Genomic DNA, 15,000 nt, shown 5'->3' with positions numbered 1-15,000 from the left:
TTTCATCAAAGGCGCGCTCTAACTTTGTGCGTCTCAAAGGCAATGTCGTCCGTAAAAATTAATTTGTTGTTTCGAGAAATAACTCAGCTTTTAGATCAACTCATCTCCCACTCTCTATCGATCACCATCAATCTATCTCTTTGGCACCCAATCTCTATGTATGTATACCTACTTATTTGGTGTTTATAAATACAATAGAACCTCGCAGTACGAATGCCCAATTGTACGAGCCGAGACTCGCTGTACGAGCCAAGACTCGTGCAAATATTTGTCTTGAAGTACGAGCGGAAATCCGCAGTACGAGCACACAAATCGTCCCATCTTTAAAGGGATTCAGTTTCTAAAACCAGTTCACAAATTCCTTTTGCATTCTCTTTTTTTTCATAATTGTCATTTTACTTTTAACTACACCTTTTCTTATTTTTGAGTGGTTTTGGTGAGTTGGAATAGATTAATTATATTTCAGCTAATTTCAATGGGGAAAATTGATTTGTAAAACGAGTAAATCGTAAGACGAGTTCAGTCATGGAACGAATTAAACTCGTATTGCGAGGTATCATTGTTTATTGTAGAGAGGCGCAGGCACGGCCGTGAGGTTAAGAAGCTCATTTAGTAACCACACAGTGTCGGGTTTAGTCCTACTGTGCGGCACCTCAGGCAGGTGTCTTCTATAATAGCCCCGGACCAACAGGTAGACTGTGAGTGAAGCTGGAAGACAGAAGCTGTGTGGAAGCCAGTCGTTTGTATTCGCTTGAATCACTGCGCCAAATCCTTTCTCCCCCAAATGTCGACTCTTGAAATCCTTCCCCCATCAGAGCATTAATGACATCAGTCTCGCCGGTTTTCGAATGGATGGGGGTGGGGCACTTCCAGAAGGACATAGATACTGCTCCTCCTTTCAGATCCCACCGTCACAACTGGAGTGTTTATTTGGCACTCTGTCGACGACGGTTCCAGATGATTCAATCAATGGAACATCCTTGCTCGTGAAATTAACGTATAAGTGGCAGAGTTGTCAGGGCGATTCAAGGTGACACGGCGTATCCTTTAAACCAATGGTTCCAAAACATTTTCGTGCTGCCACCTCCTTGACACCCAGGTCACAAGCCTATCGCCCCCTTGACACCCAGGTCACAAGCCTATTGCCCCCCACCCCAACTAACCAACACAAACGTAGACCCCTTTCTGAAGCAAATTCAAACCAACTGTATTTCACAAATAAAACTTAACCTAATAATCCCATTATTTTGTTGTTTTCATATGAATCGCCACCCCATTATCATCCCACTTTTCCTCAATGTTCCATTGGAACTTTCCGCTGCCCCCAGTGTGGTGGTGGGGCAATACCACCCACTTTGGGAACCACTGTTTTAAATTACAACTTACTTTTACCAGTTGCACTGCACCAACGTGAAATAAAGTGTCTTGCTCAAGTACACGACGAGTTGCCAGGAATCGAACTCTGACCTTACGATCGTAAGCTGCTTGCCTTAACCACTTAGCCACGCGCCTTCGCTGCTATCTAAATGCGTTATGAAGACTGATATTTCAAGGTTACATTCTCAAAATTATGTTGACATTAAGTTCGACTAAATGAGTTTCATGTTACCCATATAATTTTTGTTGCTGTTGTGGATAGTGCTGTTGCTGTTGTTGTTGTTGTTGTTGCTGTTGTTGTTGTTGTTGTTGTTGTTGCTGATGTTGTTGTTATGTCTATGTTTCTTATCGTCTTCTGTTTTTTTTTTCTATTTTACTTTTTATCTATGCTGTAGTTGTAGCTAATTTCTACTTGTTGTCTTTGCCGTAACTCGTGTGACTGTCCTTCATGTTTGACCTCAACATTTCAGTTGAAATCTCGAAGTTTATTTCACCCGGAGACAACAAGAGAGAAGAGCGAGAAGGAGTTCATTTGTTTATTTCCAATTTCTTATTTCTTTATTACCCACAAGGGGCTAACACACAGAGAGGACAAACAAGGACAGACAGACGGATTGAGTCGATTATATCGACCCCAGTGCGTAACTGGTACTTGATTTATCGACCCCGAAAGGATGAAAGGCAAAGTCGACCTCGGCGGAATTTGAACTCAGAACGTAGCGGCAGACGAAATACTGCTAAGCATTTCGCCCGGCGTGCTAACGATTCTGCCAGCTCGCTGCCTTAAAAGGAGTTCATTTGCTGTGAAGCATCAAAGAGTTAAAGTGTTTACGACACTTCTTCTTCTTCTGAATTTGAACTCAGTACGTAACGGCAGACGAAATACCTATTTCTTTACTACCCACAAGGGGCTAAACACAGAGAGGACAAACGAATTAAGTTCATTATATAGACTCCAGTACGTAACTGGTACTTAATTTAATCGACCCCGAAAGGATGAAAGGCAAAGTCGAATGGTGGCGAAGTGTGTGTGTGGGTGGGGGGTGGGGTCATGATATTAAAAGGATGCATTTTTGTTTATTTGGTTTTATACAAATTTTATTGTTCCAACTAATTGCGAATTTTAGAAATGCTATTTTCATATTTTGTTATCTAGAATTGTAATTATTTGTTTAATGTAATTACAAATTTATATTTAGTTGTATATTGGGAGGGTCATTGTGCCAATAATAAACACACACACTGTTTCGATTTCATTTATTATTATTATTATTATTATTATTAATTATTATTATTATTATTATTATTATTATTATTGTTGTTGTTGTTATTATTATTATTATTATTGTTGTTGTTATTATTATTATTATTATTATTATTATTATTATTATTATTATTATTGTTATTATTATTATTATTATTATTGTTATTATTATTATTATTATTATTATTATTATTATTATTATTATTATTATTATTAACGTTTCTGCCAGCTCGCCGCGTTACGCCTCAATGAAAAATAACAAAGTAACATATCCACACTGTTACATGGTACCCTAGATGTGAGATGTGGTCTAAACATGTAGTCTAAACATGTAGTCGGTTGTGTTCGGGGAACGGTAGAGAGATGTATCTACCCACAAGTTAGCAGTGAATGAAGTTGTGCTTCTGTTGCTATGGTAACTATTACTGGTGAGGTTAAGGCGGTGAGCTGGCAGAATCGTTAGCACGTTGGGCGAAATGCTTAGCGGTATTTCGTCCGTTCTGAGTTCAAATTCCGCCGAGGTCGATTTTACCTTTTTATCCTTACGGGGCCGATAAATTAAGTACCAGTTGAGTACTGAGGTCAATGTAATCAACTATCCCGTTCCCCCAAATTTCAAGCCTTGTGCTTATAATAGAAAGAATTATGAATAGTATTAATGTGGCAAGCTAGCAGAATCGTTAGTACGCCGGGCAAATTGCTTAGCAGTATTTCGCCTGTATAATGATAATAATAAAATAATAATAATAATAATAATAATAATAATAATAATAATAATAACGATAATAATAATAATTATTATTATTGTTATCATTATACCTGTGTTTAAGGCGGCGAGCTGGCAGAAGCGTTAGCACGCCGGGCGAAATGCTTAGCGGTATTTCGTCAGCCGCTACGTTCTGAGTTCAAATTCTGCCGAGGTCGACTTTGCCTTTCATCCTTTCGGGGTCGATTAAATAAGTACCAGTTACGCACTGGAGTCGATATAATCGACTCAATCCGTTTGTCTGTCCTTGTTTGTCCTCTGTGTTTAGCCCCTTGTGGGTAGTAAAGAAATAGAAATAGGTATTTAGCCCGTCGCTACGTTCTGAGTTCAAATTCCGCCGAGGTCAATTTTGCCTTTCATCCTTTCGGGGTCGATAAATTAAGTACCAGTTGAGTCCTGGGGTCGATCTAATAAACTCACCTCTTCCTCCAAAATTTCGAGCCTTGTGCCTAGAGTAGAAAGGTGAGATTGTTTAACCCTAGGTTTGTTACAAGGGAACAGACCTATGACCAAACCTATTATATCAGGGACAGAACATGATAAAAACATAATTTATATAATAGCACAATTTATTTTCTTTCTTTCTTTCTATCTTTCTTTACTTCTTTCTTTCTTTCTTTCTAGTGAATTTTTCGTGGAAAATAGAATCGTTCTATGACGTGCTTCTGTTCAGAAATATGTGTGGTTTCAGAGATAAGAGCGATGTCGTCAATGGCTGCGTGCTGTTAGATTTATCCACAGTGGCATGCGTGTATATTATACGGGTGGGTGTATATAACTGGGTTTGTATTTGCAAGTGTGAATGTCAGCTTGTGTTGACATAATGAAAAGGTGCTCTTAAAAAAACAAAAACAAAAAAAACCATTAAAGACACTGTCCCTTTCTCTAATTATGCATGAAAACTATAAACACATTTTCAGATACATACATAGATACACACACACACGCAAACACATATATAATTATATATATATATACATATCTGTGTGTGTGTGTGTGTGTGTAAATACAATCCAATGTGTGTGTGTGTATGTTGTGTTTGTGTGTGTATTCAATTATCCTCAATTATCTATTTACTGCTTCTCTTATAAAATTTGAATGAGATTTGTTGTCAATGGAAAGCATGTTAACTTGTTGTTTTTTGTACATGTATACCAACGTGAAAAATACACACACACACACACACACACACACACACACACACCACACACACACACACACACACACACACACACACACCACACACACACACACACACACACACACACACACACAAAATATGCTACTGCATTCGCTTTGCATATAGTTTTTAGTATAAGCTTTGTGTAAGTCGAAAGTCCATTTCCGGTATGATAACAGTTCAGAATGGCAGACATTATGAAACGTTGCTGTTAGTTGAATGATACTTTTAAGGGGTCCTATTTCACAGTTTAACATGTTCTCTTCTCTCTCTCCTCTCTCTCCTCTCTCTCCACCCACCTTCTTTCCTTCCTTCCTTCCTTCCTTCCTTCCTTCCTTCCTTCCCTCGCACTCTGTTTGCCTCTTTCTGTCTTTGTCTCTCCTTGATATAGCACCACACACAAACACACAAACACACCGCCTTTCCTGTATTTCAAAATGGAAGAACAAACCATTCTCTGATCGAAAACCCTCAAAAAAGAAGAAAAAAAAAAGAAAAACAGATGGGAATAATGGATGCATTTGGTAGCGTAATTCTTTATCTCATTTCTTCAACTTGCGATTCTTGATTTTCTCCGTAGTTTTGATGTCGTAAAGAAGTAATCTGAATAAAACTTGACATTTCCCTTCTGTCAATATAAAACCAAACCCCGTTTATTTCACCAAAGACTGACTTGTCCGTACACACACCACACACACACACACACACACACACACACACACACACACACACACACACACATACACACACACACATACACATGTAAAGAGCTATTATAGTCTGAAGTTTAACCCCCACCCACCCACCACCCCACTCATCCTTCGATTCAAGCTCACAAAATATGTCTTTGTATTACTAATAAAAGGGTCATTGACCGATGAATAGCAACTTGTGTTTTACTTCTGTTTACTAGAATCCCCGAGAGATATTCGAACCTGGTTGTTGTACGTTCGAATGTCGACTCAGTTATTCCTGTTTTTTTCCATTAATTTGTTTTATCCAAGGCAGCGAACTGGCAGAAACGTTAGCACGCCGGGCGAAATGCCTAGCGGTATTTCGTCTGCCGTTGCGTTCTCAGTTCAAATTCCGCCGAGGTCGACTTTGCCTTTCATTCTTTCGGGGTCGATAAATTAAGTACCAGTTACGCACTGGGGTCGATGTAATCGACTTAATACCTACGTCTGTCCTTGTTTGTCCCCTCTATGTTTAGCCCCTTGTGGGTAATAAAGAAATAGGTATTTCGTCTGCCGCTACGTTCTGAGTTCAAATTCCGCCGAGGTCGACTTTGCCTTTCACCCTTTCGGGGTCGATAAATTAAGTACCAGTTACGAACTGGGGTCGATGTAATCGACTTAATACCTATGTCTGTCCTTGTTTGTTCCCTCTGTGTTTAGCCCCTTGTGGGTAATAAAGAAATAGGTATTTCGTCTGCCGTTACGTTGTGAGTTCAAATTCCGCCGAGGTCGACTTTGCCTTTCATTCTTTCGGGGTCGATAAATTAAGTACCAGTTACGAACTGGGGTCGATGTAATCGACTTAATACCTATGTCTGTCCTTGTTTGTTCCCTCTGTGTTTAGCCCCTTGTGGGTAATAAAGAAATAGGTATTTCGTCTGCCGTTACGTTGTGAGTTCAAATTCCGCCGAGGTCGACTTTGCCTTTCATCCTTTCGGGGTTGATAAATTAAGTACCAGTTGCATACTGGGTCAGTCTAATCGACCTGCCCCCTGCCCACCCCCCAAAAAAAATTTCGGGCCTTGTGCCTAGAGTAGAAAAGATTAATTTGTTTTATTTGAAATAATTGGTCACTCTGTCCACTTTACTGCTTAAAAAAAAAAGCAACGAATATTAGGAAGCATCTCCCATATACAATACAGTGATATGAAAAGCTTCGATCAATAGAGATTTTCTGCGCAATTAGCAAATAAAGACTCCCTCTATGGCTATTGCCATCCATCCATCCATCCATCCACTTTTTCAGAGATGGCCGTGAGAACAGAGTCCTTAGGCATTTCCTCCAAAGGGTTCTATCAGGGGAAGTCGTCATTAAATTTTTCCGGCTGCATTCCCAAACGTAACCAATTTAGACAATAGATATAATCCAACCATCTTGTTCTTGGGCCATTCCTGGGTCTCCTGCCGGTTGGCTGACTTTGAGAATCTGTTTTGTGATACTTTTCAGAGACATTCTAATCACATGTCTGTAGTATCAGAGTTGTGACCTTTCAATGCAGAGGAGTAATGGTCCAACCTGTAGAGACTCCTTCATCTCCGACTTACGCATCTTGTCGATTCTTCGGAGGAGCCCATTTCGGCCGCTTGCGATCGTAATCTTTCGGCCACAACACAACATTCTTGACCATAGGTAAGGGTAGACACGAAAACAGAATTGAAGATGGCGAGTTTGGTTTTTTTCCTTTTTTTTATGCCAGCCTTTCCTCTTCTGGGGATCGAATGCCGGAGCTGGTGCATTAATGTACCAACACCTGCAATTCTAGCGTGCAATGCAGCCTCCTGCATCACTCGGGAATACAACTCTAATTTCTTCTCCATTTGTTTCTGTGATGTTCCACTAACATGCAGAATGCAGCGAGAAGAGTATCTTGACAGGACTAGTGTCTCATCTCTCGGAAACGAACCCATTCAGTGTATACTGCAGATTATCTTCTGATAGACCTCCTAAGCACCAAATCGTCTGCGTATATTAACCGACCGATCCTACACTCTCCTATTTTGAAGCCACTTCCACAAGGGTTATGCATGTCAATCCACCCTTAAAAAATAAAAAAAAATAATGAAAAGGTGAGGTGTCAATATGCTCCCTTCCCAAAGACCAATGTTGAAAGGTTTTGATTTTAGCACCATTTACCGGAACTCAAACATCTGAGAATTCGTACAAGGACTTCACGGCAATCAAAAGTCACCCATAGAACCCTCCACGGCATGTCTCCCGGCATGCGGGCATTTGCTTTTTGAAGGTTTACAAAGTATGAGTATACTTCTTGGCAATACTCCTATGATTTCTTGAAGACCTGTCATAGAAGGAAAATCTGGTTGGCTGTTCTGCGTCCTGGAAGAAATCCACACGCTTCCCCAGCAAGCTTCGGCTCAACGCTTTCCCAACATCACTTTTCTAGACACCCAGCGTAGACTTTGCCGGAGAAGCTCAGCAAGGAGATTCCATCGTAATTAGAACACTGTCTCTTGTCTCTTTGGGTTTATCACACCGGATTGCCATTGTTTTGATGTCATGCAGCGGTCTGAGCAATTTAAAATCTAAAAATAGCAAACAAGGGAGATAACTCATGATTGACCGCTAGCTACGAAAGCTTTCTCTGTTTTATTCTCTGTTTTATTTCTCGTATTCCTTTCTGTTGGAGAGCGTAGGCTCGAAACGTAAAAGACTTTCTCATCTTCCCGAGCGTTAAACTAATACACCTGTTTGTTGTTTACACACCTATCTTTTGTTTTTTGTAAATTCCAACTATATATATATGTGTGTGTGTATATGTGTGTGTGTGTATGTGTGTGTGTGTGTGTGTGTGTGTGTGTGTGTGTGTGTTGTGTGTGTGTGTGTGTGTGTGTGTACATATATATATAACCAGAAATTAAATCAAAGGCCTTAGCTTGGAGCAGCCCGTTTTGCACGCGTTGTTCACAAAAGTTTTTAAACAAAAGAACATAAGGGTAAGCGTTTCCTTTAGATTCAGACAGTGGATATTCAAATGAAAACCAGGCTCGGTTTACCAGCTGATGATCGGAAACGAGCAACTCGGAGTACTGGAAATCAGAACCTTTCATTTACAATTCATTTAAGAAAACTCTACATTTATATTGAGTCCTATAATTTATCGCTTCGAATGAATCAACATACAAACACACATCCTTTAATTACATTTATAGGAAATGTTTTCAACATGCATATAAAAGCCCCTATTCTATTATGCCGGCTACAGTATAACGATGCCAGCTGGCGATACCAGTTTTTGGGGCTCACACCGAGGATAACATAGTAATAACAACAACAATACTTAGATGGAATTTAGAAATGCTTTAATGCATTGCTACATACGTTTCCACATAGCACATGTTTCTTTTAAGATCGTACTCTGTATTCCTGGGACGATTACAGTACAGTGTGTAGTATCCATGGACATAAGGTGGATCACAGTCCATGTGTTCATTTCTTCGGACTAAATAACATTAATGAATGTTTAACTGAGGGTTGTTAATCAATTTTGACCAATGAGAAGATTGATTGGGGTATGTGGGTATTTCTATGTGCATTTGGTGGGGGAGAGGTGGAAGGTGATGGAAAGGAAGGAAGGAATGGTGGTTGTAAGGAGGTGGAGATGTGTGTGGTGATGTTGGACTTACATTTTGGTATGTGAATCTGCAGATATTTGGGTGGGTAGTATGGCTCTTCGGTTTGACCTTATTCACAGCAGGCTTGCTGTGAATAAAATCAAACGAAAGAATCATGATAAACATAAATACACACACATACACACACGCACACTCGCACTCTCTCTCTCTCTCTCTCTCTCTCACACCACACATCTCACATGAGTGTGTGTATGTACAAAAAACAATGAAGGGATGTAATGGCGGAGGAAAATTTATTCAAAGTCGTGTGTATCAAATATTAATAAAGTCCGATCTGAGTCATATGGTGAGTTGGAACACTTAATCATTTGAAATTATTCAAACAACTCTCTGATTAAACGTCCCTTTAGCGGCGTGAAATGTCTTGCTATTTTAAAAATACTGGTTTGCTTTTTGTCTAGTAAATGCCATTCGTTTTATTTATACAACATCACGCCTAATTGGTGTGTTGTCACGCTTTCATTTTTTTTTTAGTATTGCGATGTGAATATTATTATATTTCTCCAACAACATGGCGTTCATTTGAGCGTTTTAATGCGTGAAGTCGAGACAGGATTCACACATATAGATGCACGCACTCGTATGTTATTATTCAGTTTTATTTCAAGATCTCTTGCCAATAGAGAAAGAGTCAGTTTCTAACCTAGATCCAAGGTTCCTTCATTGAAATTTCAACATCAACAACAGGGTATGTATGTATGTATGTATGTATGTATGTATGTATGTATGTATGTATGTATGTGTGTAGATGTTGTATGTTTTGCGTATGTATTGTGTATGTATTCCTCATGCATATATTGCAATATAGACATGCTCATATATATTTAAATGATGAACTTCTGGAAAGTTTTACAGATTTTTGCAGTTCCAGTGATGGCTTGGATGTGTAGTCTTTGAATTAGCTTTCTCCTTTTTGGAGATCCGAAATCTGCAATTATTTTTTTTTCGCTGCTTCTCTTGCTTTTCATTTTGAAATGAGTCTGAATGAACCACTGGATGTTTTTGCTTGGTAGCGACTATTTCTGTTTTCATCCAGTGTTCTTATTTGCAAGAACTCAGATTCAAGCGATATCAGAACTCCAACACCGTTAAGAGAGTAAAATATTGAAGCTTTATGGATTGCAGTTCTTGGTCACCGTCCGTTGATCTTGGTGTACCAGCCGTTCAACCAAAATCTACCAACAATATCAAGAATCTCAAAAGGTAGGCTAACACCAAGTTACAGGAATTCAGTATAAAAAGGATAGTTCTACAGTTCGTCTACATTTCTCTGGGGGTTTCCTCAATCCTTGGTCATATTAAGCACTTGTGATCCAAAATTCCTCATCACCTACCAACGTAGATATTCTCGGCGTCCCTCCAACATTTATGTGCCATGTTCAAATTTCAGTACGAAAAGTCAGTCAAACCATCGCTTCTTTTGCCAATGGATCCAGAATTCCATATATTTAGGGTTTGGCGACGTCGGAATTCTTTTGATTGAATCAATTATCAAACTAGTAAACTTTTCCCTCCAGTGTTTGTTACCAACATTTTGTTTTAAAAACAAAACAAAACACCTAAATTTAGTCTTGAAAGTTTACAAAGAAATTTATATCAAAAGCAACAGTTCACTTTATCTCTAGTTAATGGTTTCCTTCCAATATAATTTGGTGTAGGTTTCAATCGTGGATGAGCAATGACAACGTCCTCTCTTTGCAATCTTATGACGGATGCCAGTAACATGTTGAACATAATTCCAGTAGACACCATATTACATATTATTTACACATAAGCACACACAAACACACACAAACACACACACACGTATACATATACAGGCGTGGCTGTGTGGTAAGTAGCTTGCTTACGAACGACATGATTCTGGGTTCAGTCCCATTGCCTGGAACCTTGGACAAGTGTCTTCTTCTATAACCTCGGGCTGAATGGATTTGGAGGGAGGAGGAGGAAACTGAAGCAAGAAGCCTGCGTATATATACATACATACATATATATATATATATATATATATTATATATATATATATATATATATATATATATATATATATATATAATTATATATATATATATATATATATATATATATATATATATTATATATATATGTATGTATATATGTATGTATGTATATATATATATACACACACACACACATATATATATGTGTATGTGTGTGTGTGTGTGTGTGTGTGTATCTTTGTGTCTGTGATTGTCCCCATCGCTTGACAACCGATGCTGGTGTGTTTACGTCCCCGTAACTTAGCGGTTAGGCAAAATAGCCCGATTGAATAAGTCCTAGGCTTACTAAGAATATGTCATGGGATCGATTTGCTCCAGAATGGCGGTGCTCCAGAATGGCCACAGTCAAATGACTAACGCAAGTAGAAGAGTAAAAGAGAGTATATATATACACACACATGTGGCACAAGCGTTCTGTGTCCCTATGTTTTGCAAACAAGGGAGATAAGCTTCTCTACCTAGTATTCTGCTAAATTTCGCACATTAGTCTGAAGATTTATCCATGTGGTATGTATTTGTGTGTATAGCACTCTATTGTGAAAGCGTGTAGCTTCGTGGTTAGGTTATTCGACTCACGACCTGAAGGTTGTGAGTTCGATTCCCGGCAGCGCGTTGTGCCCTTGATCAAGATACTTTATTTCACCTTGCTCCAGTCCACTCACCTGGCAAAAATGAGTCGTACGTGTATTTCAAAGGGCTAGCCTTGTCACATTCAGTGTGTCACGCTGAATCTTTATGGGAACTATGTGAAGGGTATGCGTGTCTGAGGAGTGCTCAACCACTTGCACGTTAAGTTGCCGAGAGAGCTGTTCCGTTGATGTGGGGACCAACTGGGACACTCGTCGTCTTAACCGACGGAGTGCCAGTAGGTTTAAAAAAACATTCTCTGTTAACGGTGTGTGTGTGTATGTGTGTGTGTGTGTGTGTGTGTGGTGTGTGTGTGTGTGTGTGTGTGTGTGTGTGTCCGTGTGTCCGTGTGCCCCTGTGTCCATGTACCATGTGTTGGTTTGCGTTGCTGTCATGATGTATGTACTTTGCACAATGTTGTCTCGTAACTCAATCTTGATGGAATAAATCTATGATCGATGGCATTTTACCAACAAACATCCTGTTTTTCTCTTCTTTCTACATCTTGGCCTTATTGTCTTTTTAAGACAAGAAGTTGTGATTTCAGACAATTCGGCTGCTATGTCTGGGAGACGGGTTGGCTTTATTAGCTGTGTGTGTGTGTGTGTGTGTGTGTGTGTGTGTGTGTGTGTGTGTGGTGTTGGTGGTGTGTGTGTGCGCGCGTGCGTGTGTGCATTTAAGTGGTATGTATGTCATATTCAGTTTTATTTCAAGATTTCTTGGCCAAAGGAGAAAGAGCCGGTTTCTAACCTAGATCCAAGGCTCCTTCATTGGAATTTCAACATCAACAACAGAGTATTTGTGCATGATGCAGTATGTATGTATGTATGTATGTATGTATGTATGTATGTTATGTATGTATGTATGTATGTATGCATATATAGTATATATATATATATATATATATATATATATATATATATATATATATATATATATATATATATAATATATATATTATATATATATACATACACATATATGTATAATATACATACACAGAGTGTGCCTAATGAATGAGGGGACACATTTTAAAGGCTAGTATCTTGGATTATAAGAATGAGATAGAGTACCAAATATATTTATTACATAACTGCCCCATCCTTATGGCCCACCCTCTATATATCCACACACCTGTGCAAGTGGAGGTGAACGGCATCGTGTTGCAGACGCTCATTTTAACCTTGGAAGTTATTCTCCCTGACTTCTATATGTCTTGTTTTTTGCTATCTTACAATAATCTACCAGCCTGCGTTTCTGTCTGTCTATTTGTCTGTCTGTCTGTCTGTCTGTCTGTCTGTCTGTCTGTCTGTCTGTCTGTCTGTCTGTCTGTCTGCCTCTCTCTTTCTCTCTCTCTCTCTCTCTCTCTCTCTCTCTCTCTCTCTCCTCTCTCTCTCTCTCTTACACAAATAAACTCGTTCTCTTTGCCTCTATAACTCTATAACACAGGTACGCACGCATTTCTTTACCATTCTTACACCTCTGGAAGATGTGAGTGTGTGTGTCTTTAAAGAATGTATAACCTACAGAAGTGCTGAAGATGTATATATATGTATATCTACATTCAGATGTGTATACTTGTCTACACCCCTTCCGCCCCCCGCTTCAGATTGTTTTGATTCTCTTCATTTTCACCTTTTTTTTATTTCATTAAGTCGACATTTAACACAACACACACACACACCACACACACCACACGCACGCACGCACGCACAATGCCATATATATGTTATGAATGGATGTACGTATGCATAGTATGATGTGTGCGTGTATGAGTGTGTGTATGTATATGTGTGTCTATAGAAATTTACATAAAACACTTCATACATTCACACACATATAAAGACATACATATGCAACAACATATAGACAATGGTTATACGCACACACACATACCTTCACGCACACACTCTTATATACTACAGGCATGAACACGCGCACGCGCAGACACGTTCTCTCTCGCGCGCACACGCATACAGATTCTATATACACACTCACACAAGTATAGGAACTTCAACATACTTACACAATACTTAAGACATTGACATACGCAAAAATCTGTTCCCATGATAAAATTAAAGAATGAACCATAATCTGCAGACATTAAAGCAGGACACATTCCAGTAGAAAGAGGCACCAAACAGGGCGATATCCTCGCCCCAGCTCTCTTTTCTTGGTAATCTTACTGTCACTCACCTTCATATTTTTAAGCAATGGTTGCATTTCTTTAAGGCGGCGAGCAGGCAGAATCGTTAGCACGCCAGGTGAAATGTTTTAGCGGTATTTCGTCTGCCGTTGCGTTCTGAGTTCAAATTCCACCGAAGTCGACTTAAACCCTTTGTCTGTCCTTGTTTGTCCCCGCTATGTTTAGCCCCTTGTTGGCAATAAAGAAGTAAGAATCATTAGCACGCTGAGCGAAATGCTTAGCAGTATTTCGTCTGTCTTTACGTTCTGAGTTCAAATTCCGTCGAATTCAAATTCCGCCTTTACCTTTCATCCTTTCGGGGTCAATAAATTGTGTCTAGAGTAGAAAAGAATGGTTGCATTTCTTGCATGATTTTGAGTAATCGATCTTCTGATCACAATGGCGTTCCTAGAGTGTGGGCCACTCGGGTAGCTCTTGAACTTGCTGCCTCCAAGTCTATAGCAGTGGTTCTCAATCGCAGCTCCCAGGGCCGTATGTAGCCCCCATCCATCCTTCCGATAGTATTCCTTCTATGATATAATAAAGTTCTCTTTGACTTGTGTTTTCCTTTTTATGGTGCAGCAGCTCCCTAAAAAAAAATCAAGTTTTGGATTTGACCCGGATATTAAAAAGGTTGAGAACCACAGCTATAAGGATTATAACGCAGACTTAGAAGTGCCGCCCCCATTAAGGAGTCACATGGGCCACCCTCTCTGCCCACTCTCATGCCCTCAGTTATGATATTGTCTGATCGTCTCTTCCATTTAGCTGTAGAGTGTGGAATTCTTTCATTCGGGTTACCTTTATACAGATGACATGTTACAGATTTACAAATCCAAATGGATGGGCGCAGGAGTGGTTGTGTGGTAAGAAGTTTGCTTCCCAACCACATGGCTCTGGGTTCAGTCCCACTGCGTGGCACCTTGGGAAAGTGTCTTCTACTATAACCTCGAGCTGACCAAAGCCTTGTGAGTTGATTTTCGTAGACAGAAAACTGAAGGAAGCCCGTCGTGTCTATATATATATATATATATATATATATATAATACAAAGTAAGATAGGGGTTATGGATATAACCCACTATGGGATATCATTTATCCAATATACTGTTGAATATTTTGTATGCTTTTGATGTTCTCATTTGTAAAATGAATAAGTAATATAACATTATAATATCCTTGAGTTGATGAACAAA

The 15,000-nt window shown here is 39.3% G+C and overlaps 1 long non-coding RNA gene across 1 annotated transcript in view; it reads left to right on the top strand.

Annotated features, from left to right (window-relative positions):
• The first annotated feature begins 8,097 nt into the window (after positions 1–8,097).
• LOC118762455 overlaps positions 8,098–15,000 on the top strand; it is a 16,151-nt gene continuing 9,248 nt past the window's right edge. Inside the window, exon 1 of the long non-coding RNA XR_004998208.1 lies at positions 8,098–8,144. This is a non-coding gene — a long non-coding RNA (uncharacterized LOC118762455). The remainder of the gene's footprint in view (positions 8,145–15,000) is intronic.

The sequence above is a fragment of the Octopus sinensis genome, linkage group LG3, assembly GCF_006345805.1.
Source record: "Octopus sinensis linkage group LG3, ASM634580v1, whole genome shotgun sequence".
In the NCBI taxonomy this organism is placed as follows: domain Eukaryota; kingdom Metazoa; phylum Mollusca; class Cephalopoda; order Octopoda; family Octopodidae; genus Octopus; species Octopus sinensis.
The sequence above is the reverse complement of the archived record's forward strand: the minus strand, read 5'-3'. Positions and strand labels throughout refer to the sequence as shown.